This window comes from Pan paniscus, chromosome X, assembly GCF_029289425.2.
Source record: "Pan paniscus chromosome X, NHGRI_mPanPan1-v2.0_pri, whole genome shotgun sequence".
NCBI classification, from domain to species: Eukaryota; Metazoa; Chordata; class Mammalia; order Primates; family Hominidae; genus Pan; species Pan paniscus.
The window spans coordinates 11,956,739-11,980,961 of NC_073272.2; the positions used below are offsets into that span (position 1 = coordinate 11,956,739).

Sequence of the window (24,223 nt, forward strand, 5' to 3'; positions counted from 1 at the left end):
CAAACACACACATATATATATGGGGGCTTGGATACAAAGAGGCAATAGGGTCCTCACCTCTAGGTTTTGTAAAACCCACCATTTATAGAATAATTGAATAGTGAGTTTTAACAATTTAGTGGTGGGAAAATGTCTGTTTTAAAAATATACAGTGCATCCAAATCTATGAAAATTTCCCATCCACCTCTGTGCCCAGCCACACAGTTTTCCTCCCTAGAGATAACATCCTTAGCAGTTCCCGATGTCTCTTTTCAGAGGTGGTTTGTAGTGCACACACAGGTGGGCAATGCCACGTCCCACATGCTGGGAGTACTACCTTTAAGGGATTTATAATGAAGAGAGCTTCCAGCACATCATACAATGGGGAACTCTTGAAAATGGCTGGGAAATGGAACATCTTGGGCATCAAATTATACTCCATCAGTAATTCAAACCAGGGTTTCTCGACTTCAGCACTATTGTACTGATATTTTGGGCCGAAATGTTCATTGTCCCGGGAGGTAGGAGTGGGGAGGGAGCTGTCCTGTGCACTGTAGGATGTTCAGCAGCAGCCCTGGCCTCTACCCACTCAATGCCAGGAGCACACGGCTCCTCCCACTTCAGTTGTGGCTGCCAAAAATGTCCCCTGGGGGAAAGGGAGCAACATCACCCCATTAAGAACCGCTGTTCTAAACCTTGTATGACATCTGTAGAAAACTGGCAGATAAGAGAAAAAATGTAGAAGATTCAAAGGGATAGGAAAGAGAAATCTGTGAAGCCAATGGAAAGAGCCTGTAGTCCCAGTTCCTTGGGAGGCTGAGGCAGGAGGATTGCTTGAGCCCAGGAATTTGAGGTTGCAGTGAGCCATGATCGTGCCACTGCACTCCAGCCTGGGAGACAGGGTGAGACCCTGTCTCGAATGAACAAAAAACTCAAAGGTTATTATTCCGTAACTATTGAAAGAATCTTTTCATGAAGGATGGTAATAACCAGCTTTCTATCTCCACACAGAGCAAAGTAAAAAGAAGTAGGTTTAAATGGAAGAGAAATTAAAACTGGACATAGAGATGGTTAAATATTAACAACGGCCCCTGAATGGCACTTTCTTTCCTAAAGATCTTCATGAGCAGAATAATCTAGGATGGCTAGGGATTGTTCCCTCGGGACTTTGTGGTTAAGAATTCAGGATCTTCAAGTAATGAAATCTGCATTAAAAAATTAGCCAAAACTGTTTATTCCATAATCATGTCTATATGGTGCTTTTAAGAAAACAATTTTTTTGTTGCTATAAAAGCAATACATATTCACTGTGGAAAAAGTAGACAGTATCTCTAAGCTTAAAAGAAGAAAAATTTAAAACACCCTTAATCCCACTAACCAGTGAGATACCATGTTTGATACTTTAGTGAATTCATTTCCTAATAGTTTTCTGTGTTCGCAAAGGTATCTGTGTAGATATAAATATATTACACCTACATAGAAACGACGGATCACTCAGCACATAATGCTTTGAAGCTTCTTTTTTTTTTCCATTTAATCCACTGCAAATGTCTTTTTACATCCGTGTGTACCACCATATTAGTTTTAATTCTTCCACTGCACGGATGTCTTATAATTTAAAACATCCCGTTTTTGGAGATTTAACTTGTTTCCAGTGCTTTGAGATCATAAGTAATATTGCAGCAAACTTTCCCTAGTCAGGGGTTTGCACACCGTTCTTCCCCCCACCCCGACTCCCCACACCCCAGGACAAATTCTTGGACATCAAGTTGCTGGAGCACATGATACCAACAGCTGTAGGGCCCGGAGTAATTGGCGAAACTATTTGTAAGGCATTTGGTAGGAAAAATGCTAAACAGACCACCAGAAAGATTGCTCAACTTACATTCCCATGGGTGGTATTGGTTTTTGCTTTTTTTGGTTTTGTTTTTTAATCTTGGCTAAAATGACAATTTGAAAGGCGAGGGTGGAGGGTGTTCAGACAGCTCTCTCATTCTGTTGAGAATTGCTTGGCCCAGTTCTGGGCCTTGTCTGAATTGCCGGTTTGCTGCAATGTTTTTTACAATTGAGCAATCACCTAGAAAAAAGAGAAGGTGAAACTAACCTACTGCAAAAAAACTGCTCCAGGATGAAGAAGGTTGCCTGTATTTCGTCATTTCAGCCAAGCCGGAACACGGAGCAAGGCTGTCTGCACCATGCTACCATCCTCTTCAGGCTGCAGGGCATTTTATATACCCACCACCTCCCATTGATGCTGGAAAATCCGGTCACAGAATTCCGTGCAGCCCAGCCCCTGAGGGTGGGGCGTCCTGTCTCCGGGACGCCGGGTTTTCTCTGGACACGAATGCTCCGGGGGTAGGAGGCGAATGACACTGGCACGGCGGGGCTCCGGAGCCAAGAGGTGACCAGGCTGGCTGGGCAGGGCTGAGTGGCTGGGCCGAGCACGTGATGCTCCCAGCCGGCCTCCGGGGCCCTCCGGGCTGAAATCGACATTTGCCTCTGGCAGGAAAATGAGCTTGTCAGTTTCTGCCTCCATTAGACCCTCAACCCAAAGGAGCAGGAGATTTCGGTAGCGTTTTAACTTTATCTCAGAATCTGAAAGCGGAAGGTAAGCTGCTTATCACTCAGAAAAACAAATTTGAGAGGAGTGACCTAGTAAAGTACACTGCGACTTTGTTGATTTTTAAAATCTGGTGTTGAAAATAATTGATCGCTGTGAGAGTCAAGGGCTGTATTTATCCCCAAATTAGAGATTAACCTTCTGAACAGAAATTTGGTTAATTTGGAGGGAATCATGGTATAAGGGCCAGGGTTAAATATAGAAGGACACGAAAGCTGATGGAATAAACTGCAAGTAAACTTAACTCTAACCTGCTTGTAAAACAATCTATTTCATGTCTCTTTCAGGGCTGTGAGCAAAGGGAATGTTAAAATTGTGATTTTTAACTCAAGTGAAAGTAAATGAATCTATTTGCAATTGGAATACAAATAAAAGCAGTCTTTGCTTTTGTCCTTTTACATTTCAAAAACGCTTGTGTATTTTGGCAAAAGAAAAGTTTATATGTGCACTGCTTAAGTTTGAAATACGCTATTTCAAATTTACAAAATTATCACAGTTGTAATTTTCTAAAGTCTTTCTAGGCAAGGCTGTTTCAGTTGTGAATGAGAAATGTTGACATTGTACATATTTTCTGTGATAGTAAAATGACTCACTTCTTCAGAATGTGATAAAGATTAGAAAATGTGAAATAATGAGTTATTGTGAATTAAGTCATGTCTCAGAGATTAAATGCCTTGCCAGAAGATGTAAGAAAACAGAGACACAAATACAACCATGGTCACGTAGCAGTGCTTTATTTTAAATCATCACATATTTAAGTAAGTAGTAGAAATACGTGGTGTCACCATTTTTTCCTTTGGCAAATACTAATTAATATTGGAATGCAGCTATTCAGAGTAATTAAAGCATTATTCATCCGTGCAATTGGTATAATGTTCCATAATGAATTGCTTTGAACTAAAGTGTTTGGTATAATAGTCGATATATGGCGTGAAACATAGAAACTCTAGGCAAAGTATGTCCATGCTATATTTTGTGTCATTTTGATTTGCACAAAATGTTTATTTCTCCACTGCATTTGATAAATACTAGTTTTAAAATAAAACATGAAATTGTATTTCCTTTCACTGTAATCCCCTTATTGCTAATTCTTTTGAAATCCTATTACTCGCTTGGAGCCTGTAATAATTTGGATTTCTCCTCCTGTGTGTTGTTTTTCATAATTCTTCGCGAAAGGCCAGGCAAGCTGCACACATCAAGCGAAACGCCTGAGGGGCGGCCAGCGCGAGGGTTTCTGGCCATCGACCCTCACCTCCCGGGACTTCCAGGGTCTTCCCCCCACCCCGCGCACACCTCCCTGCCTCGCCCCGAAGGCGTCACGTGGCAGCGTGGGGCCCGCCTCCTGGTGATGTCACGGCGCTCGCAGCCGTCGCGCTGAAGAAAGGATGCTCGAGGATGCTGTCCAGGTGGGCAGCCGCGGGCGCGATGCGGCACTGCAGGTAAGGGGCGCGCGGCGCCTGGATGCCCTCCCCGGCGCCCCCGGCAGCGCGGACGCTGCAGGTGGAGCCCGGCCCGCGGGCCTGCAGCCCGGCTGCGCCCCCAGAAACCCAAAGTGGGGCCTCTGGCTGCTGCGGCGCCTGCTGCCCACAGCTGCCTGCTGCAGCTGCATGCACCCGGCCGGGGATGGCCCGTGGCAGGCCCACGCGTGACTTGGGTCTTGGCGTGCCCGCCCCGAGAAAGCGGGCAGGGGCCAGACAGAAAGACGGGGGAGGGAAAAAACCGCTCCGGCGGGGGAACAAAATCTTAAGTGACCACACTGCATGCATTCTAAGTAGACAGAGGGGCTTTTAAGAGGTAACTATCAAGTGTTTTCCTAGTGTCATTCTGCTTCTTAAATAATGACATGTTTACTAATTACAGGCCTTTGTCCTCAGTAATTAGCCTCATTTCTTTCAAAGCAAAAGCGGGCTGGGGAGTGGAAACTTCTTGGTTAGCAATTTAAGAGCCAGATGTGCAATCTAAATTGCTTTGCATTATTTTGCAAGGTTCCAGCATTTACAGGGCATACGTCAGAAAGGTATTTTTTTTTCCTTCCAGGTGTTTTAAGTAGATTAAAAAAGAACGGTATCCAATACAATAAAAATAAATTGCAGCTTCCAAAGATAACATGTGAGCGTAAGAGACAGCTACATCTCTAAGAACCAAATGATCTTTAGCAGAGAGTGGGGGTGGAGATAACACCAAAACCTAAGAATTCCCAGAGTTCTTTTTAATTCTCTCGCTGATAATTCGCTTGCTGAATGGAGGGGCTTGATGACTCAGCGCCAGATGGAGGGGGTCAGGTGACTTCAGTTCTAGCATGACAGTGGGTGGGGGATTTTAATGGACTGTTTCTAGAGCGTTTACATGCCTTTCTCGGGGTCAGGAAGAAACTACAGCCAGGACGTGTGGGGGCACCCTTAGGGGGAGAATGTGGCATTTTTTTCCCCTCTAAAACCTGACCCTTCTGGAAGCTTTGTTGTCACTAAACTGTATTGGAACTCACATCATGAATAATTTGACCAACCAGCAACGTTGGGGGGCCTGTAAAGCAATGCTATTTCCATCAATAATTGAAGGAGGCATTTCTTTCAGAATTTGGGACACCCAGATGTGTTGCTGCAGTAATTTAGTAACTTGTTTATTGCGATTTTCTTCCTTTGGTTCAGTTTGGTTACACAAATTAAGATCCCCGGGTCCCCGCCCTCCCTTCTCCTCCAGCCCAACCCTAGATAGAGCAAAGCAGATGATAGAGGTGGATCTAATACAGACCTAGATTCCACTTTTGGCTTTGTGACTGTGCAGCCTTGGACATGTCATTTAGTGTCTTTGGGCCTCGACTATCTCGTCCTCAAAGTAACAAAGGGATTTAGGTCAGGGTGTCTCAACCTTGGCACTACTGGCATTTGGGGCCAGATAACTCCTTGTGGTGAGGCTGTCCTGTGCATTGTAGGATGTTTAGCAGAATCTCTGACCTCCACCTACTATATGCTAGTAGCACTTCCCCCTCCCAGCCCCCAGTTGTGACAATCAAAAATGTTGCCAGACATTGCCAAATGTCCCCCGAGGGCTCCCTTGCCCCCTGTTGAGAACCACTGATTGAGATGATCTCGAAATATTCTTCTTCGGGCTCCAAGAATTCATTTTCTTATGATTGGTTTGATGCCAAGCCCTTGATCAGAAATCTGATTCCCTTTCTTAATATCACATATATTGGAAAACACAATGTGAAGGCGTTTTTATGCTGTGAATTTCCAGAAATAGCTTCTGTGAAAAGGGGAGGAGCTGTTTGTATGCCATTTGTAGCTGGGAGGCTAGCTTGGCAGAAAGGAGAGTGTTAGGGAAAGAGGAAAAAAACAGAGCACTAGATGAACGTGTGTTGAAACCTGCCGGGGCTTCGTGCTCAGCAGACCTGGAGCACGTCCCTGGACATAGTCTAACCCTGGGTTAGACCTAACAGCTGAGAGTCCATTTCCTTGTCTGCAAAAATGAGAATAACAGTGTCCACTCGGAGGTGTTGTGAGGATGAAACGACACGACATCTGGTGCTGGTGGGGGACGTGGTGAGGACGAGAGGGTGGTAATGTCTATGCAGCTAGGAGGAGGCAAACACAAACGGCCCGCACCACCAGCGACACGGACACTCGCTTGGGCAGACATGGTCGCATGCTTTAAGCTTCAGTCCAGGACTAAAGATCTGGCTTTGACACCTAGGAGGGTGACTGTGGCTGCATCACTTCACCCCGCAGAGCTGCTGTCGGATCTGTAAAGTGGGGCCAACTGTACTTGCTGACTCTGCTTCCTTGGCTGTTGGGGAGGGACGGATGGAAGTGAGAGGGTCTGCAGGCTGGGAAACTCCCAAGAGACAGGAAGCGGGGGTGGCAGCAGCATAGCAAGGGGGGGACATGTTTACTATGTGTGTGTATGTGGTGGTGGTGGGGTGCTTAGAATGGCCAGAAAACATTTCCTTGTGCCCCAGGCTTTGGACTTTGATGTGTCCCTCCCCTGGGTTCCCTTTCCGTTGCCATCAGCTGGCTCTCTCTCTCTCTCTCTCTGTCTGTCTGTCTCATCTTTCCTGGCACCATGAAAATGGTCTCCTGGGGGAGATAGGAAAGCCCTGGTGGGGGAGGTTGGCCTTCGGTGAGGAAGACCCACTGTGCAGAGGGCTAGGGTGAGAGCAGCTGGCTCCATCCACTCCCCACGCCACTGTCCTCACAGGCTTCAGTCCACGGACATCCCAGGGCAGGCCTGGCACGCTCCTGTGTGCCTCCAGTGGGCTTGGTGCTCTGTATGAGCCATCTGGCCTTGTCTCTTCAACAAGGTAATATCATGAAAGAAATTTTTAAAAAGGGAGGTGGGGTATTCTCCATCAAACGAGACTTAAGAGACGGAATAGCCAAATATCACTTGTGGCCCTCGATTGGATTCGGCCCAAACAAACGTGTAACAGGCATTTTGGGGATGCCTAGAGATGCTTTGATGTGACTGGCTATTAGGTGACACTAGGAGACTGCTGCTGCTTTGATTAGATGTGACAGTCTGTGATGTGTTCGGCAGCCCCTCGGACAGATGCAGTGATCCCCACCCCTGGCAGCTGCAACTTGGCATCACCCTCTCCCCTGGGGTTTGGTCTGGACCAAGTAATGAACTTCCAATGAATACGTCTAGCAAGGGGTGGGGGAGTGGCACTTCCACCATGAGGGTGTAAAGGGGCTTCTGCCTGGGGTGTGTTTTCTCTCTTGGGTTGCTTACACTGAAGCTGCCATGTCGTGATCAGCCCTACAAAAGGGTCCATCTGCCGTGGTGAGGACCCGAGGTCCATTCCAACAGCCTGAGAAGAACTGAGACCTGCTGACGGTGTGAGGGTGTGAGCGGGCTCGGAGGCAGACCCTTCAGGCCCAGTTGAGTCTTTTTTTTTTTTTTTTTTTTTTTTTTGAGACAGAGTCTCGGTCTGTCACCCAGGCTGCAGTGCAGTGGTAGCGATCTCAGCTCACTGCAACCTCCGCCTCCTGGGTTCAAGCGATTGTCATGCTTCAGCCTCCCTAGTAGCTAGGAATACAGGGACACGCCACCACGGCTGGCTAATTTTTGTATTTTTAGTAGAGATGGGATTTTGCCATGTTGGACAGGCTGGTCTCGAACTCCTGACCTCAGGTGATCCGCCCACCTTGGCCTCCCAAAGTGCTGGGATTACAGGCATGAGCCACCACGCCCGGCCGCAGTTGAGTCTTGAGATGCTTGCAGCCCTGTGAGACACCTTGAGCTGAGGCACCAGCTAAGCCACTCCAGGGTTCCTGACACAGAAACAGTGACATGATACATGTTTGTGTCCTGCTGCTATGCTTTGGGGTAATTTGTTAGGCAGCAATAGATAGCTAATACATGTGTTTATGTAGAAAAGTCTTCTTGTTTAGAGATGTATACTAAAGTGTTTAGAGATGAAGTGTCATGGTAGCAGTCATTTACTTTTTTTCTTTTTTTGATGTTTTGTTGAGATCTCTTTAATGTATGACTTAATAGGAGACAGATGAATTCTCATACTTGGTTCTACATTCAATCTGTTTCAATATCGCATGTCATGTAGCCTCTGGAAAATTCCATTTTATGCTCGTGAGAGAATGAACTTAGAAAAAGGCAAATAACAATGTCAGAATATTGTGAAATGTTTTTGACATCATGGACTCCCTTAAAGGGTCTTGGGGAGCCCAAGGAGTCCCCAGATGACACTTTGAAGATCAGGCTTCAAGATCAATAATTTACTTTTAAATGGTTCAGTTAAATGAAGAGAGAGAAAGAGATAAAGCAGATAGAGCCAAATGTGAACAACTGTTCAGTCTGATTGGTGTTATTCACTGGATTCTTCTGGATGATGTTCTGTGTAATTGGAAATGTTCATAATAAAAAATTAAGAAAAAAAGAAAAGAAATGTAAACCCTTAGACACACTGGGGATTCTGACTGAATAGGTCTGGGGGTGAAGCCCAGGGCTTAACCTGTGCTCCAGGTGCCCCCATCACATGGGCCAGAGGCCCCAGAGGTCCTCGCCTTACCTGCCTCCTCTCCACCTGTCAGCCTTGCAGTAGCAGACCAAAGGGGTTTAGTGTGATGACGCATCTCTTCTACCAACCTGGGGGAAGAGGTGTGTGGGGACAGTCCCCCCTCCTATCCCTTCCCCCATACACACTTTCCCTTGGTAACAAGACCTTTGTTTAACCACATTTTCAGTGGGTGGCTTTTTTATGTGCAGGAATTTTTTTGTGTGTGTGATAAGTATTTTTTTAAATGACTTTCATTTCTTTTCTTTTTTTTTTTTGAGATGGAATCTCTCTTTGTTGCCCAGGCTGGAGTGCAGTGGCTTGATCTCGGCTCACTGCAACCTTCATCTCCCAGGTTCAAGCGATTCTCCTGCCTCAGCCTCCTTGTAGCTGGGATTACAGGCACGCACCACCACGCCTGGCTAATTTTTGTATTTTTAGTAGAGACGAGTTTCACCATGTTATCCAGGCTGGTCTCGAACTCCTGACCTCAGGTGATGTGCCCGCCTCGGCCTCCCAAAGTGCTGGGATTATAGGCTTGAGCCACTGCTCCCGGCCCCTTAATTACTTCTTCATTCAGCAAATATTCCTTGGGTCTGTGCGTCTAGGCCAGGGTTTCTCAACCTTGACACTGTGGACGTTAGGGTCCGGATGATTCATTTTTATGGGGCGCTGTTCTGGGCAATGTAGGGTATTGAGCCGCATCCCTGGCCACCATCCACTAGATGCCAGTGGCACCCCATCTCCCAGTTGTAATAACAAAAAATGTCTCTAGACATGGCCAAATGTCCCCTGGGGGTCAGTATTGCCCCCAGTTGGTTGAGTCCTACAAGTCTAGGCAGTGGGATACATGGTAGGACCAAATGGACAAGGTTCCTGCCCTCACAGGACTGATTTGAGCTGAGGGAAGAGGAAGTAGCTGTTGGATAGGCTGTGTGTTGAGTGAAAGGATGGACAGCAAAGGATGTACAGCACTGGACTCCAAACGCTGGTCAGGGAGGGCAAGAAGGCCTCTCTGAGGGGTCGCACTTGAGCAGAGATCCGAATGGAGAGAGAGCCACTTGAGCACGGTGGGCTGAGTGCTCAGGGCTGAGGGAACAGCCAGTGCAAAGGCCCTGAGGCAGGGCAGGACAGGAAGCGTTTGCGGAAAGCAGGGAGATCGGCATGTGCAAAGTAGAGCTACCCAGAGAGTAGGGGTGGGGACAGGTGCTCAGAGAGGCGCAGGGGGCAGGCCATCCTGGAACTGGCAGTCGTGGTGTCAACCCTGGATTGTCCTCAGTGTGATGGAAAGCCACTGGATGCTCCTGTGTCGGGGAGTGACATGTTGAGACTGGGTTAAAAGGACTGGCTGCTGTCAGGAGCAGAGTCAGAGGTGGGTGAGAAAGAAAGCAGGGCGGCCAGCAAGGAGGCTAGGAGGCGAGGCTGGAGGCCAGATGGGGAGTGGCCAGGGTGACCAGGTGAGTTGGACTGAGGAGCTAACCTCTTTAGCAGCAATGTTGTCCTAGGTGCCAGAGTGGGCCCTTGGTGATCAAAGAAGCCTGGCGTGGGAGGGTAGTGTGAACTACAGGGCAGGACATGGAGGCTGCAGACGTGTCCTCATGCATCCGGCTCAGTCGCAGCATCACCTTTGATGGGCGGTGGCTCCCAGGGACAGCAGAGGAAATGGCCATGCACATTCCCACATGACACCTGAAAAGCTCTCTTTCCCGCTTCTTGTCGTGGCTGAAGTCTCCCAAGCTGTCAGGCTGCCGGTGGCTCCGGTGATTCTGGCTACACAGCTTGCTTGCTGTCCTCGGGCCCAGCACATTTGTTCCTGCCACTGAGTCTCTGAATTGGCTGTTCTCTGTGGCTGGAGGGTCAACCCCCACACTTGTTCCCTTGTTGCCTTCTCCAAGTGGCCCTGGTCGCCCTGCACCGCCTGTCACGTGCGCTTCTGCGGGATGCAGTGGCCTGCAATCGGGGGTTCATGGAAGCCCCTGCCTGCTGGCTTGCCATCTTCACACTGTTCTTGACGTGGTCCTGCCCTGCCCCAGGGCCTTTGCACTGGCTATTCCCTCAGCCCTGAGCACTCAGCCCCCTCGTATTCAACAGAGAGCCTGCTGTTGGCTGGGTTGAAAGTAGATGTGAGACCGGAGCCTTCCTCACAGAGGGGACTTGAACCCCTCTTGAAGCTGCAGAAGAGGAGAGTCCTGGAAGGCTGGGGTCAGGCCCTTGACCTGCCCTGGGGACGACACATGGGAATAGCAGGGTCATGAAGGAGAGGCTGTGGGTGGGCGCTCCCCCTGAGGGTGGTGTTCCCCTCTTTCCATCTGAGGCAGTTGGGGTGCCCAGGATGGGTTTGGGGTTTGCTGATGTGAGAGCTACCCCAACGCTGTGTTTCCTTATGGGGGAGGCTGCTCCTGGTCCTGGGTGCTGGGCCTGCGGCTCCTCTCTGTGGCTGCCGCTCCCCTGAGCCTTGCCCGCAATTTCGCGATGCTTCCCGATGGGCTGACTGTGTCCTCCTATCTCTTGGCTCTTCACTTCCCTTCTGGGTTGATTTGGCTAAATATGAAAGTTATTTTTCGCCCTCCACTCTAACCCTTGGAGGTGCTGGTTGGGTGAAAAGGCCTCTGTGGTTAGCAGATAGCCGGGAGATTGTTCCTCTTAGCTTAGTCACGCCTCACACCAGCTCACCTTTTACCCCAAACATGGAATTGGCTCAAATGTCAGCCCGTGTGTTGGTCAGAGTGGCCTGCCTCTCTTCACCGTGGCGTCCCGGGCCACCAGGAACGGCACATGAACGCAGTTTTGGGTGCCTTCCAGCATTTAGGCTTTACACACTTGCCAGTCACGAGTGGCTCCTGAAATTTTCTTTTTATCCATGAGGGGGTGTGAACCTTGGATAAGCAGAAAATAGGTTGTTGTGGAGAAAACCTGTCAGAAAATGGTGAAGGGAAGGCCAGGCTGTGGAAGTGCCAGAAGAGCGAGGGATTTCCCACCTGCACTGTCTTCAGCAGCTGTGATGGCTTGAACTGTGTCCCCAACAAATTCATAGATTCAAGTCCTAACCTTCAGTACTTCAAGACGTGACCTTATTTGGAGATAGGGCCTTGACAGAGGTCATCATGGTGAAACGAAGGCATCAGCAGCGCGCGTCCCTTCATCTCAGACTTCTGGCCTCCGGAACTGGGAGAAAACCCTCTTCTGTTATCTGAGCCACCCAGTCCGTGGTGCTTGGTTACGGCAGCCCTAGCAAGCACGTGCAGCAGCATTTTTTTGTGGATGCATGAGAGCGCGACCCAGGGGCCTTTAATTAAGCTATTCTCACACGGTGTAGCAGAAACGTGGCCCCCAGTGCCCTCTCCATGGAGGCACATGGCTCTGGGTCCTGAGGTGGCAGAGGCCTGCCTGCTGTTGTGGAGAAAGGCCCCTGGGACCTGGGCTGGATCCAGCTGCCCCCTCACTGTGTGTGAGACTTAACCTCTGTGCCGCAGTTTGCTTATCTGTAACTTATCTGTAACGTGGGCCTGAGGGAGGCGGTACTTCATACACGGGGGAAGTGCTTAGAATGAAGCCAGGTACACGGAGCCCTGTACAAAGGCGTTGTGACTGTTATTATGGGAAGAAGTCTCTGGGGAAATTCCAAACCCTTGGCTCTTGGCACCAGCAACACAAACACCTCACAGCCCAGCCCTCCTGTCCCTGGGATGGGGGTGTGAGAACACTGAGGCCATTGTGTCACCCGAGGCCACATGTGGTTGGCCTCATCCTGTTTCCAACACGTGGGCTGGGTTTCAACGTGGAACGAATGGCTGCATGGCCCTGGGACCATAGGAAGCCTGCCATGGTCACACAACAGCTGCCTAGTCCTATGGAAGCCAGACTGTGATTGAAGGAACACAGGGAGTGCTGGGGGCAGGGCCGGGGCCGGGGAGGAAGTGGGAGGAGGAAAAAGGAAGTGTCTCCGCTGGTTCGAGGCAGAATTTTGAAACAGGCACAGTTTCTTTCTGAACATCCTTTTGCTCTGAGCTTCCCCCTGTTTGAAACTCCTTGGTCGTGTGGCCCTCCACCCCTCACTGGGGGCCACCACCTGGCTCCCGTCACTGTCAGTGCCTTCCTGTCTTCTCCCCTCTGGTGTTTGGAGGGTTAGCTAGAAGGGGTGGAATGAGTCCTGGCCACCTCATCATCCTAAAGGTGTCCACATTTTAAAAGCAAGACTCAAAATGATTACAAATGAAATTGAAATTCCTGGGGTTTCAGGCAAGGTGGAATAAGGCAGTGAAAAGCTTTTGTATTGGAGCCAGCCTCCAAGATGGGCCTCGACCATCCTACCTCCAGGTGTTCATGCTCATGTGTGGTCCCCTCCCATATGGAACCATTCAGGGCTGACCTGTGTCACCAATAGGATACCGTGAAGTGACAGTGTGTGACTTCCAAAGCTAGGTCATTAGAGACCCTCCTGGTTCTCTTGGACCACCCCCTCTAGAGAAAGCCAACTGCCATGTCGTGGGGACATTCAAGGCATCCTGTGGGGATGCCAGCGAGCAAGTTGGTTGCTATGTGAGGGAGCCCCCGTCCAACTTTCAGATGAGAGCAGCCCTGGCTGACATCCTGACCACAACCTCCTGAGAGACGCTGAGCCAGAAAGACCCAGCCACACTGCTCCCCACTTCCTGACACATAGAAACCGTGTGAATGGTCAGTGTAAATGGTAATTAGTGATGCAGCTTCAGATAACTGAAATGACTAGTAATGGTCCAAAGCTTTCTTGGAGGGGAGGCCCAGTGCTGGTCTCTCCTTGGGTCAGCTCCCCAGGCTCTGGCCATAGCTGCCTTCGTTTTGCCCCTTCCGAAGCTCCACTTTTCTCTGATCGTTCCATATTTGTTCATGGTATTTTCTCTCTCTTTCCTTCCTGGGTTGGAGAGGAGAGGAGCTTCATGCAAAGTTTAGGTCTATTGATGATAAATTAGGGCATATTGAGGATGAGTTTGGATATATAGATTTTTAGTAAATGGGCAACGGTCTGTATTCGATGAAAATGTATATCCTGTGTATCTCTTTATAGCCTGGAGGCTTCAGTAAAATATTCCCCAAATGCCAGTGGGGTTTGGCTGTCTGGGCGTTACTTTGGGCATTCGGCGTTTGCAGATGCAGGATGTCATTTTTGATGCGAGCAGCCCCCTTTTCCTCCAGCACCAGGGAAACACGCCGCAGCCTGTAATGCAATGTGGAGCCCGTGTCCTCTGCCCGCTGCACAGGGGATTTGCCAACTCCAGCGCCTTTGCTTTGTCAGGGCTTTCAGACTTCTGACCTCAATTATTTCAGTGGGAGGTCATTTTTGCAAGAGAGGATGCAATGGGTGTTTGAAAAGAGAAAGTATTTCACGGGCACTTCAAAGAAGTGTTGCAAGCATGCCAATGAAAAACCTCACTTTTGTAAAGTGAAGCAGTGAGATTTAATTCCAGCTGATGGCTTGTTTGGGTTGCCTTTGGTCAACTTTTAATTGAAATCCATGTGCAGAAAAGTGCACAAAGGGTAAGCGTGCAGCTTGATGAATTGTCACAAGGTGAACACACCTGGGTAACAGTGCCCAGATCCAGAAATGGAACATGACCAGTTCCCAGAAGCCACCCTCATGTCCCCTTCCAAGGGTAACTGCTATCCTGAATAACACCACTGGTTCCTTCTGCTTGTTTGGAACTTTATAGGGATGGAATCTCGGATCCCTTTGTGTCTGCTTTTCTTTGTGTCTTTCTTTTACTTGACATTAGGCTTGTGAGCTTCATTCTTATTATGGGATGGAGTGGTACCTCTTTTCTCCTCATAGCCCTGTATAGCCTAATAGCTTTCTTTGTATGTAAAGTGTCTCTTTTCTGTCACTGCTTTTAAGAGATCTTCTTTTTCACTTGTTTAACAGTTCGATTATGCTATGCCTTGGTGTAGTTTTCTTCATTTTTTTGTGTGTGCTTGGGGTTTGTTGAGCTTCTTCTATCTATGGGATTATATAGTCTAATAGTTTAAATCTTTGTGTAAACAAGATTTCCTATATTGAATGTTCTGGTCAGTGTATCTACATTTATTTCCGAGAAACTTCTTGAGAGAGCTTAAAGGGATTTTTAAGGCAGTTTCCCTCTCAAGCTGTCACCTCCTCCACTTGGATAAAAACAGTGAAGGATTTGTCTTGTTGGGCTGATAAGAAACCGTCAGCTTGTGGTGCTTTTAGCCTCTGTTATGGGTCCAGAGTCCACTCCCTCAGGCTCCATTGATTCTGTGTCGAATGCCTGTGGCTGGATATCAGGAGGACACCTGTTTTTGTCAGCCCAACTCTTTTCATGAGTGAAAAGTAACAAGGGAAACAAGATGAATTCAGAAAAACAAACAAACAAACAAAAAAAACCAGTAAGGAAAGGCAAGGTATGCCCCTCAGACAGGCATTGCTGCAAATTATTATCATGTCTTTAAAAAAATATTTTCTGTTTTTCTTTTTAAAATTTTTTAATTTTGCTACAAATTATAAAACTGGTGGGTGATGGTGGACGTTTCAAAACCACTCACGTGTGACATGGCAGTGACTTCAGGCTGGCCTACATAGCCTTTTGTTCTCTGTACATGTACAGATAAAAATCTTTCTTGATTCTTTTTTTTTTTTTTTTGAGATAGAGTCTCGCTCTGTTGTCCAGGCTGGAGTGCAGTGGTGTTATCTTGGCTTACTGCAAGCTCCGCCTCCTGGATTCAAGCGATTCTCCTGCCTCAGCCTCCTAAGTAGCTGGGATTACTTAGGTGGATGCACCACCATGCCTGGCTAGTTTTGTATTTTTAGTAGAGATGGGGTTTCACCATGCTGGCCAGGCTGGTCTTGAACTCCTGACCTCAGGTGGTCCACCTGCCTCGGCCTCCCAAAGTGCTGGGATTACAGGCATGAGCCACCACACCCGCCCTCTTATCTTGATTCTTGAGCATGTCTATGCAGTGATGTCCAAAGCATTCAATAGCTGACTACTTGATAGGGTTTTATATCTATTGATGGATATAGTATTAATAACACTCCCTGTAGAATAGAGGTAGTATGTGTGCCTGGCTAAGCTTTTTGTGGCTTAGTGGACACTATTTCTATATAGCAACATTCAGCAAACACTTCATTTTATGCAGGTCCGGATAGTAAATAGAGATGAGTAACATAGGCCTTTGCCCTCGAGGAGCTCACAGCCAAATATGGGAGGAAGCATGTTTGTAAATAATCACTTGAGATGAGTAACATAGGCCTTTGCCCTCAAGGAGCTCACATCGAAATATGGGAGGAAGCATGTTTGTTTGTAAATAATCACTTGAGATGAGTAACATAGGCCTTTGCCCTCAAGGAGCTCACAGCCAAATATGGGAGGAAGCATGTTTGTAAATAATCACTTGAACAAAATGCAGTTTCTAAATAAGATTGATGTTAAAAATATTAATATAAACAATATTAAAATTTTAGTGATTGAAACACAATGGCAAGGATGCAGGTCATGAAATGAGTGGAAAATAGGAAGGGAACAAAAGGTTATACTAGGCCAGTGGCTCTTAACGTGCAGCCCTTGGATCAGCAGCCTCCCTTGGAAGCTTGTTAGAAATGCAGATTCCCCGGCCCCATCCAAGCCTTGCCGGATCTGAAACTCTGAGGGTGGGACCTGACAGTCTGGGTTTCCCCAGCCCTCCTGGTAATGCTGATGCACGTTCAAGCTGAAGAACCACTGGTTTAGACAGTGATAAGCCACCAGGGTTCTGTCGGGAAGCCTAGGACAGGCCATTTTAGTGCCCACGTTGTCCCCTAATTGCCAGAAGCCTCAGCACAGCTTGGACCCTTTTGTTAGGGGACTGATGTATGTCGGCAATCAATAAAGTATATTAGGGAGTTTTTCTGAATTTTTTTTGAGACAGAGTCTCGCTGTGTCACCCAGGCTGGAGTGCAGTGGCGCGATCTCCGCTCACTGCAACCTCCGCCTCCCGGGTTCATGAGATTCTCTTGCGTCAGCCTCCAGAGTAGCTGCTGGGATTACAGGTGCCCACCACCATGCTTGGCTAATTTTTGTATTTTTAGTAGAGACGGAGTTTTACCATGTTGGTCAGGCTGGTCTCGAGCTCCTGACCTCAGGTGATCCACCCACCTCGGCCTCTCAAAGTGCTGGGGTTACAGGTGTGAGCCACCGCGTCCGGCTCTGAATTCTTAAATGAAGGGAAAGTTTTACTTTGCCCAACTAGTACAGCTTACTACTTTATTTCTTTTATGGATTGTGTTTTTGATGTCATTTCTAATAACTGTTTGCCTAGCCCTAGGTTTTGCTCATTTGTGTATGAGAGGTAAAGATCACTCACATGGGTTTACACAGGCAAGGGCATAACTGGCTGAAGAAATATAAAATGCCATGTGATACTGCCTTCGTTTGGGTCCTTGCAGAAGTGGAACTTGAAATTAGGTTTCTGGTGCAAGTTGATTTGGGAGGGGAGTGGGGAAGTGAGACTAGGAAAGGAAGGCAGCCATTAGGGCCGGGCTGTTAATGTCACGCAATGGGCGACTGGAGCTTAATTCCACACTTTGGAAACTCTAGGAAATGGTGCTCGCTGTGTCATGGGCCCCCAAGATCACCTCTGGGTCTGGTGATTTCCTAGGAGGGCTCATAAAACTTGACACATGGCATATGCGTGGCTATGATTTAGTAAAGCAAGAGGACACAGAGAAAAATCAACAAAGGGAAAAGGCTTATGGGGTGAAGTCTGGAGAAAAGCAGGCACGTGCTTCCAAGAGTCCTCTCCCAGTGGGGTCACACAGAACATGCCTACTCCTGCCCATGGTGAGTTGAGACAACATGTGTGAAATGTCCACCAGGGAAGGTCCTTAGAGACTCAGCGCCTGGGATTTGTACTGGGGGCTGCTCACATAGGCACCCTCTGCCTAGCACACATCAAAATTCCAGACTCCCAGAGAGAAAGCAGGCATTCAGCATAGATCACAGTATTTGGACAAAGAGTTTAGGCACAGTGAGCCACTCTTACCAGCTCTGGGAATGGTGGGAACCCTCCCAAAATACAAATTCCCAGATGCCAGCCAAGGGCCAACCTTGCAAACAGGCCTTTCTAAGGAGAGCAGTCTCAGGTCTGCTATATTACGTGTTTTCTGCACAGGTACAAAGCACATGCCTTGAAATAATCTCATTCAAGGGACAAGGGAGTAGGACATTTGAAGATGTCTGGTTTTCTCCAGACTTTGCCCCGCAAGCCTTTTCCCTCGGGAGTCAGTTCTTGAGAGTCATCGATTAATACCTATTCCCAATAATGCACTTCAGGCATGCCATGTAAGCAGAGCCACCTTCTGTGGGTCTCAAAACAATGACAGTGACCTTAGACTAAGCGATATGGTTGGAAATTAGCTAGAGCTTACTGGAAGGTTTTGAGTGATATGAGTGGGGCGCTGGCAGCATCAGATACAGTAGTTATTCTAGAAATTGGATGGGGACAACAGAGCCATGTGTATAGGGTAGTTTGCATGCCTGGGGTCGTGTGGCAGTATTGTAACTGTGAATGAAGAGACCGAGGTCAAGGCTTCGCTCTAACCTCCTTAGGTAGATGCTTCCTTCCTGTGTCTGCTCATTGGAGGAATGGGAAAGTGTGTGTGTTTGTGTGTGTGTGTGTATGTGAGAGAGAGAGAGAGGGCATGCGTGTGTGTGTGTGTGTGAGCATTGTGGGGGCAGAAAATCCTGGTACATTTGCTGTATTTTAAACTTCCAATTCTAATCTTTCAGTTCTGAGCAGCGTGAATAGGCAGATAAACAAATGTTTGCTATAGCCTCAAACATTCATGCCAGAACATTTTTTTCCCTCCTTCCACACAAGTAAATTAAGAGAACAGTGGTCTGTTGTATAATTTGAAGATGGCTATTAATTTGTGTTGGATTGCATTTCTTAAGCATGTTATGTTATTCGAGGAGCAGGAGACCCTGGAGGAGGCGCTTGTGGGGAAGCTTTGAAGCTGGAGCAGGAAGGAGTGAAATGACACAGTCTGATGACGATCACGGTAATGCAGGCCTTGCAGCCTGGCGACATTCTTCAAAGGCAACTAACTGCAAGACTGCCCTCTTCCCCCTCCCCTCTCAGACATCTCCAAGACCCTGCCAACCGCCAGATGAAACCAATCTTCCTAGAGCCTCGTGTGGTGGTCTCAGGCATCGCTTGGGAGTGCCTTAGAAATTCGGCGTCTCAAATGCAGTCTTGGGCCACACCCCAGCTCTCCAGGATCAGAATCTGCCGTTTAATAAGACCCTAAGGGATGCATGGCTCATCCAAGTCGGAGTCAGATCTCACCCGAGGCCGCACATTGGCAGCACCTGGGGAGCTTTTAAAAATGCTGATGCCTGGGCGCTGCCTCAGGGACCCCGGTTTAATGACTCTGGGCGGGGCCTGCTCCTTGGGCTTTCTGAATGCTCCCACGTGGTTCGGCTGCGCACCCTGGGCTGGGAACCGTGGGGTTCCCTGGCAGTATCCTTCTGGAATTCTCCTTCCCCAGCCTCCCAGGCACGTGACTGCTTAATCTCCTCCCTCTGTGGCTCTTTCTCTGTCCTCTGCTCCTGGCTCCCCGATTTCTGAAGGCAGCCCGGTCTCTTTTCTTTCTTTGTTACCTCCTGGCCATTCTCCAAAGTGCCTCTGCGGGGGCGGGAGCTTGTGAGAAATTCGAGCCTCAGCCATGCCCCAGACCTGCTGAATCAGCACCTGCAGTTTAACCAGAAGCCCAGGGGATGCGCATGTGCATTGTCATATGAGAAGCGCTGGTCTAGGTGACATAAGCTGGGAAAGAAACCCAGGGAATCTGCTGGAATGTAGGGAGCCTGGGCTCAGGAACTGGAAGGCGTCTGTCTGGGTCTCTGGCTTGTTTGTTTTCTAGCTGTCTCAACTTGCCACTGTGGTCATTTGGGGCTAGATCATTCTTCTCTGTGCGGGTCGTCCTGTGCATTTAGGACGCTGGGCAGCATCTCTGGCTTTTACCCACTTCATGCCATAGCAATCCCCCTCCCCAGAGGTGATAACCAAGAATGTCTCCAGGCATTGTCAAGCATTCCCTGGGGGCAGAATGGTCTCTAGGGGACACTTTGGTGTCTGCCTGTGGCCTCATTTCCTCCCGCCATACACCCTTGGTAGGGTTGGTGGTTCCAAGTTAGCCACTACCGTGGAAAGAGAGACTTCCTTTCTCCTCCTCGTCCATGTGTGCGGCCCTGCATGGGTCCCATGCTCATCCCCATAGCCGGTCATTGTGCCTGGTGGTCGGGGCACTGTCATTGGCCAGATTGGGTTCTGTGCCACATCCGGGGCCAGGGGCCAGCTTTGTTAGCAATTGAAGGAGACTGGGAGAGTTCTGAGGGAGGCACAAATGGCTATTTTGGACCACTCTAGCAGCCCTTTACGGACCCAAGTCCTCCGCTGACCCTTCACCCAATAACAAGCTCATTTAGCAAATATCTGTTATGTGGCAACGAACAGCTGGGCCCTGTTCCAGGGTGGGCATTTTATAAACAGTCTTCAGGACCATCCTAGGAGGTGGTCTTGTTAGCCCATATTGCAGGTGAGCAGACTGCAGCTCAGCAGGGCTGGTGACACCCATGGCAACCTGCGGAGCCCAGTTGCTCCCTAATTCCCCCCACCCTGTGCCCTGCTGTCAGCCCTACCTTTCTGTCACCCCCTTGAGCTCTTCCTCCCCTCCAGGCTGCCCTACACTGCCATATAGCTGGACGAATTGTAAAAGGAACACTGTGTCATCATGCCTCTGCTCAAGTCAGGAAAGACTGTTGCTGCTGTCATCTTTTGTCCCCTCCCCAGTCCCCTCACCTCCCTGCCCCTCAGAATACTCTCCTGACTTCTATTGTGTTTACATCTCTACTTTTCATTGTAGATTTACCAAAGAATTCTGGTTCCTGAGCTTTGTTAATTTACTTCTGCCCGTTTTTTAACATGATGTAAACGGGATCACACAGAGTGTTTGGATGCATCCGGATTCTTTTGCTCTGTATTCTGTGTTTACTCATTGCAAGCATACTTTGGGAAGTGCTTGAGTCAAAGGGTGGGTAGATGAGAAGCCACTGAAGGTGACAGAGGAATGGCCGTGGGTCAGAGAGGGAATTACCTTGGCATTACTTGGGCAGAGCTGGAGTGGTGGGCTACGCAGTTAGGAGGTTGCGGTGACCTGGGTAGGAGCTCCAGCTTAGGGTCTGAAGGCCGTGGGGAGGATGGCAGGTGAGGCCTGGTAGGCTTGGGAGGGTTGTCCTGCCTTCTCTTTCTGACGAGGTAGGAGTTACAGGTTGGAGGAGATGGAAAAAGGGGGAAGCATTCCTCATACAGGCTTGTTGGACCAGCAGGAGCTGAACCAGCAGTCGTCTTGGGTTGCAGTGAAACCCCCTCTGAGACTAGGGGCTCCCAGCACCAAGGAACTGGCAGCCAGCAGCCAGCAGCCACTGAGGCCAGCACCTCTCGTAATCCACAAGGTTGGAAGAAAAGCAGCTCGGTAAAGGCTGCTTGTGATGAGTCACTGGGGCTCCTGGAAAATCTGTAAGAAATGAAGCTTTTGAGATGTTTATTTTTAGCTGCCGTCTGACCATGGCCTGTCTCTGAACTTGATGTTCTTGGGCCCTCTCCTCTGGCTGTGTGTTCTAGAATTTCTGTTGTGTCCTATGCTTTTCATGGTGTCATGTGAACACTACAGGTAACTGTGATGATCTTGAACACTTTGTTAGCGCTATGGTATGATCATATTTTTATTCATGAGCCGAGGCACCTGGAATCTTGAAGCATTTGGATCACTAATTACTTGGAGAAACTTTTCTGATTGTAGGATCTCACAGAAACCTCTCTCTCTCTCTCCCTCCCTCTCTCTCTCTTTCTCTCTCTCTCTCCCTCCCTCTCTCTCTCTCTCCCCCTCCCTCCCTCTCCCTCTCTCTCTCTCTCTCTGTGTATGTGTGTAATAGGAACTCATCTTTATTTTCCCAAAGCTTTAAGGTTGAAATGTTGATGGTGACATCCTTTAGTTGCATTGTTGGGTTTCTGGAAACTCATTCCTTCCCTTAAATAATCCTAAGGGGAATGACTGTGGCCACTTGTCTTTATATTATACTTGTCCCCGTGGGTCACGATTATTTGTTTGCTGGGTTTTGTTGGGAGGTGAGGGCCGCAAATGTGCTGGTAGCTCTGGTGCCTTGGACAGTGGCCTGGCAGGTAGCAGATGCCCAATAAACACCCATGGTGTAAAGCAGGGGCCGGCAAAGCACAGCCTGCAGGCCAGATCCAGCCCGTTCCTGTTTTTGTAAATAAAGTGTTGTCAGCAGGCAGCCACATCCCTTCATTTCCATATTGTCCGTGGCTGCTCTGCTGTACAATGGCACAGTCCAGTAATCGCAATGGAGACTATATGGCATATGGCCCGCGAAGCTGAAAAGATTTCCCACCTGGACCTTTCTCAGAAACATTTGCAAACTCCTATCAGTTAAGTTACTACGAGGAAACAGGAAGGAGCAAGGGGCAGGAACAGCTTGTGGGAGAGGCTCATGAGAGCCGGAGGTGGTTTTAGTAGCAGTTTCTACCCTGCCCACGCTGGCAGGGGACCCTGCCAGGACTTGCCTCTAGGGTGGCCTTCCTTGCTTGTTGGAGACTCTTAATCTTTTAATCTGAGTTATGACTTTCCGTTCCATCTGTCCAAGTCATCTGGGGATTAGCTAATAGAGCAAGTTGGCAAATAATCTGACATGGTCTGATTTGGGAGGGGAATACTGGCATAAATATTGGCAGGTACTGTGGCACCTGGCCACTGCTGGGCAGAGGACAGAGGGAACAGGTGGAAGGGCTTCAACCACAGCGTTTTATGGACGGTGTAAATACTGATGGCAGCACGAAGTGTAATGGCTCCAGATGGGAAATCACCCAAGTGTCACCCGCAGTAGAATGGATAACTACATTGGGGCTGATTCCTCAGTCAAATACTGTGAAACAGGAGTCGGCCAAGTTCGTGATCCTGTGGGCCAACTCCAGCTCACTGCCTGCTTTCGTACAGCTTATGAGCTAAGAATGGTTTTTGCATTTTTATATGGTTGAGAAAACACCAAAAGAATAATATTTTGCCACACATGAAGATGATATGGAATTCATATTTCAGTGTCCGTGAATAAAGTTTTATTGAAACACAGCACCAGGCATTGATGTGTCTATGGTCTCTGGCTGCTTTGCAATGACAGCGGTGGAGCTGAGTCGTCTAGACAGAGACTGCATGGCCCAGAAATCTTCAAATATTTACTCTCTGGCCCTTCACAGAAAAAGTTTGGTGGCCCCTGTTACAGGGCAAAGAGAATGAACAGATAGTTACACTGAACAACATGGGTAGATCTTGCAACATAATATAGAATGAAAGAAGCTGGAAACAAGATTTCATTTCTTTAAAGTTCAGAAGCAGGCAACAGTAATCTATAGTGTGAGGGTTGGGATAGTGGTTACCCTTTGGGGTGGGTCAGGGACTAGCGGGGGCTTGAAGTGGTGTCTAGGGGCTGGTCATGTTTCGTCCCATGATCTGAGCACTCCATACATGGGTGAGTTCCCTTTGTGAAAATGTGTGGAGCTGTTCATCTATGATTTTTGCATTTTACGAATACATGTTTACTTCAATAAAAAGCTTACTCAAGAAAAGTGATTTCAGTCTGGCAGCTCCTCAGAAGGTTAAACAGAGTTCCCATCTGACCCAGCAATCCACTCCTGGGCATATACCCAAGAGAAATGAAAACATATGTCCATGCAAAGACTTGTACACAGATGTTCCTAACAGCCTTATTCATAATAGCCCAAAAGTAGAAACAACCCAAATGGCCGTCAGCTGATGAGTGGATAAACAAAATGTGATACAGCCACACAATGCAATCTTATTCAGCAATAAATAAAAAGGGGTGAAGCACTGATACGCACCACAGCCTGGATGACCCTTGAAAGCATTATGCTAGGTGGAAGAAGCCAGATGCAAGAGGCCACATACTGCATGATTCCACTTACTGCATGATTCCACTTATATGAAATGTCCAGAATAGGCAAACGCATAGGATGGAAAGTACATTAGTGGATGCCTAGGCCGGGAGAAGGAAGTGATTGCTAATGGGTAGGGGGTCATTTTTAGGGGGGTAAAAATGTTCTGGAATTGGATAGTGGTGATGATTGGACAGCCTTGTGAATTTCCTGTAAACCACTGAATTGTACACTTTAAAAGAGTACATCTTATGGTATGTGAATTACCTCTTTAGAAATGCTGTAAGAGATTGCTGCTACAGACCTGTGTGTATCTGTACAAGTCAGAAGGAAAAGGTCTCAAGGTGACAGCCACCTCATCCATTCTTCCTGCTACCCCTCCAAATGCAGATATCTTGAAAGTTGACAGGCAGGGGGAATGCCTGACTTCCCCCAGGTAATCCAGACTCTTCCTCTAGATCCAAGCCAGTTGAGTAGCACAGAGCAGTTTCTAGAATGTAGCTAACATGGGCATGTTAATTTTGCTACTTTTGTTTACTAAAACTGCAGTTCTCAGAAAAACAGGATAAACTAAAAGATCCTAGATAACTTGCTTCCTGGACTTTTCCTGTGATTAT

At 48.1% G+C, this 24,223-nt stretch overlaps 1 protein-coding gene across 1 annotated transcript in view; it reads left to right on the top strand.

Moving 5' to 3' along the window:
* Window positions 1–1,513: 1,513 nt before the first annotated feature.
* CLCN4 (chloride voltage-gated channel 4) overlaps window positions 1,514–24,223 on the top strand; it is an 81,561-nt gene continuing 58,851 nt past the window's right edge. Inside the window, exons 1-2 of the mRNA XM_003811944.5 lie at window positions 1,514–2,587; window positions 3,776–4,038. The gene's annotated coding sequence lies outside the window, so the exon portion shown is untranslated. The remainder of the gene's footprint in view (window positions 2,588–3,775; window positions 4,039–24,223) is intronic.